This window comes from Heloderma suspectum, chromosome 17, assembly GCF_057233095.1.
Source record: "Heloderma suspectum isolate Gila_16-S chromosome 17, 16-S_ref, whole genome shotgun sequence".
NCBI classification, from domain to species: domain Eukaryota; kingdom Metazoa; phylum Chordata; class Lepidosauria; order Squamata; family Helodermatidae; genus Heloderma; species Heloderma suspectum.
In genome coordinates this window covers 11,517,899-11,521,559 of record NC_139474.1, presented here as the reverse complement: position 1 = coordinate 11,521,559, position 3,661 = coordinate 11,517,899, and positions in this window count along the sequence as shown.

Genomic DNA, 3,661 nt, shown 5'->3' with positions numbered 1-3,661 from the left:
ACAGGGGGACTTGAAGCAGATAGCAATGGACTTCGTGGGAACGGTGCTACGCCACCTGACTGCGACAAGGGTGTGCCAGAAGTAGACGAAGGGTGTGCCGCATCATGGCAGGCGACACACCTAGATGGACTCAAGTTGAAATGACAGCGCTTGTCCTGAGCATGTTTCTTTACTGTACCTAACAATTCTAGTCAGAAGTCAACCGCGTGTGGTTACTAACTGTAAAGCACAATGCCCTGCTTTTGCAGCCAAACCTATTCCCCAGCGCATACTGCAAAGTTATGAGTATACTTTCTGCAGGGGAGAGAAAGCTGGGTTACTGATTACAAAAAAGAATTAAATAAGAAATGGGCTCCCCCGCCCCGAGACTACTTCCCCACCTGTAGATAAAGGCATCCCAGATGTGTTCAAAAAACGGACAGTCACCCCAACACCTGACCCAGATCCTGAGAGTTAAGGTCCAAACACATATTTACATTTATTGAGAGTTATAGCTGCCAAGATAATCCACCCTTGTTATGTCTGTGCTCACACCCCTACTCACAGCCATGATGGAGTCCCTCTAGTTGGTGTCCCAACAACCATTTCACAGTTGGCACAAGCACGACAGTTAAACTTGACATCTCCTGACATGAATGGCCAGACCAGACTGGCCTTAAGTGGTGAGGTTGTTGCCCCCTTTTGTGTTACCTACCTCCCCACTAACTAGTCCAATGTACATCACCACAGTTGCAACATATCACTACAGTTCGATGAGGAAAAACTGGACTGTAGAAAGCAATTTTTCTACCTAAGTTGGGGCAGATGTGGTTAACGGTTGGGCAATTGTTTCTCATAACCTCTTTTATCCCTTTACACAGAATGACGCTATTTCCACTTTGGAGCTGCCAGTGGGAGTTTAGTGGTTATGCAGGCACACAGCAACGCTTGGCTCCCATCCTTGAGTGCCCCATGGCAATGTGCCCCAGGGCTTGTTGTGCCAGGTATGCAAGTTATTACTTGTCACACTCATAGACCTTCCCCAGGGCCGCCAATGCAACAAACGCAGTCGGGTGGGTTTGGTCGTGACCTCATACCTACATATGGTGTTGAAAAGAATTATGCCAACATCTGTGCTCTATCTGAATCCCTCACTCAGTTCATTAATGAAAGTGTTGTAATTACCAAATCCCTCTGCAGTGAACTAGCAGTAGGGATGTACGAATCCCTTACCTTGTTCCGATGGCGGCGTCTGCTGGAGGACGGGGAGGCGCTCCATCACTCCCCCCAGAGTCCTCCCTGGCTGGATCCGCTCTGCGGCAACTCCACGGGGCCGCCAGCGGACATCCGGCCGCTGCACAGGGACGCAAATGGCGGCCGCCGTAGCCGCCGCTATTTGCATCTGTTTCTTTAGCCGTGATAGGCTACGTAAATATATACGTAGCCTATCACGGCTAAAGACACGGACGCAAATGGCGGCGGCTACAGCGGCCACCATTTGCGTTCCTTCCCATTGCCGTGATAGGCTACGTATATATTTACGTAGCCTATCACGGCAAAAGACAGGGCGCAAATGGCAGCCACTATGCCATTTGCACCCCTGTCTTTTGCCATGATAGGCTACGTAAATATATACGTAGCCTATCACGGCTAAAGACATGGACACAAATGGCAGCGGCTACGCCATTTGCGCCCCTGCCCTGAGCCATGATAGGCTATGTAGATACTTACGTAGCCTATCATGGCTTGCCAGGGACGCAAATGGTGGCCGGCATAGCAGCTGCCATTTGCGGCCAGAGCCCAGCAGCTGCTGGAGCCGCCGCCGGAGCCACCGCCACCACCAGAGCCGCAGCCAGGTAGGCTCCGTTTCGCAGGGCTTTCGCGGGGTGGTGGGGTGGGTTGCTCCATTCCACCACGGATTCCGGGGAGCCGAATTCACTGGAATTCAGCCTCCCTGGGATCCATGGTGGAATTCTCTAACATCCCTAACTAGCAGAGGTGTGCCTGGTAGCCTTCCAAAACCGGCTAGCTCTAGACTACCTCCTAGCCTCTAGGGATGTACGAAAGGGACTTACCTTGTCCCGCAGCTTTTTTCGCGGTGGGGGGGAGGCGCTTTGCTTCTCCCCCCAAAGTTCAGGTGAGGGGGGGGAGGCACCTCGCCTGGCCGAAATTCAGGCTGCGGGGGGAGGCGCCCCGCCTCGCCCGGCTGAAATTCAGGCTGGGGAGAAGCGCCCCGTCTCCCCGGCCGCGAAAGAAAAAGTAAAAACAAAAACAAAACAGCCCCGTGATAGGCTACGTAACAATTAACATAGCCTATCACAGCTAGATTTCCAAAGTCAGCCGTGATAGGCTACGTTAATCGTCACGTAGCCTATCACGGGTGACTTTGGAAAAAAAAAGCGCGTACGCAAATGGTGGCGGCCCATGGGCGCCGCCATTTGCATTCCTTATTTTGGCACGTCTAGTCTACGTAAACATTTACGTATACTACGGTGAAAATAAGGGAACGCTATTTGCATTGCCCTTATTTTCGCCATAGTCTACGTAAATCTTTACGTAGACTAGACGTGCCAAAATAAGGAACGCAAATGGCAGCGCCAATGGGCCGCCGCCATTTGCGTACGTGCTCTTTCCCCCCCCCAAAGTCACCCGTGATAGGCTACGTGACGATTTACGTAGCCTATCACGGCTGACTTTGGAAATCTAGCCGTGATAGGCTACGTAAATCGTCACATAGCCTATCACGGGTGTGGGGTTTTTTGTTTTTTTTTTACTTTTTTATTTTGTAATGGCAGCAGCGGCAGCCGGTCGGGAGACTGGCCGCCCCCCCTGCCCCCGACGAAACGCCGCCAAACCGCTGCCGGGACCCGCCGCCGAGAGGGACATTCGCTGAAGGTAAGTCCCATCCCGGGGGGGGGCGGCGGCAGAGAATTTCCCCAACACTTTCGGGGGGGCCGAATGCCTCGGCGCTCGGCCTCTCGAAGATTCGTGGAGAAATTCTCCACCATCCCTACTAGCCTCGCAAGGAGGTGTGTGTGCTTTAATTGAAATGAGTGTTGCACATGAATAACACAACCAACCTGGAATCTTGCACCACCTTAATAATATAAACAAAATCTCTAAAGATATTTCACAAGTAGATAAAGATACCCTTGGAGATTGGCTGAGTTCTTGGCTTCCCTCTACTGCTTGGGTAAGAAAACTAGTTATTGCAATTGCTATTATACTTGTGTTAGTAATTGCCATTCCATGCTTTGTGCGATGTTGTAAACCTTGTCCCTCCTTTATATAAGTGCTGTCACCTTCCTACAGGCCAGTATGCAGCCATGCCTGTCAGTGGGTCCCCCCCATATTGAACTGTCCAGCTATCCAATCCATCACTTAAAACTTACAAGACTTCTATTCATGATCCAAGAATGTACTAAGAGTATGATTTGGATCAAAGGGAGAATTGTGGAAATAATCCTTTAAAGCTCACCCCTAATGTGTTGTGTGTACCCCAGAATAGCAACACAGTTGTAAGAGTGTGTTTGGCATCTGCATAAGGTGTCCAACAGATGCTTGTGCTTGTATTTAGTCTTAGCCAGAGTTCCTCCATGTTTGTACGCTAGGTCATCCTGCCTTGGCTCCACAGGCTGTGAGAAGCAGATTACAGCCTGTCAGCAGCTGCTCTGGGAATTGT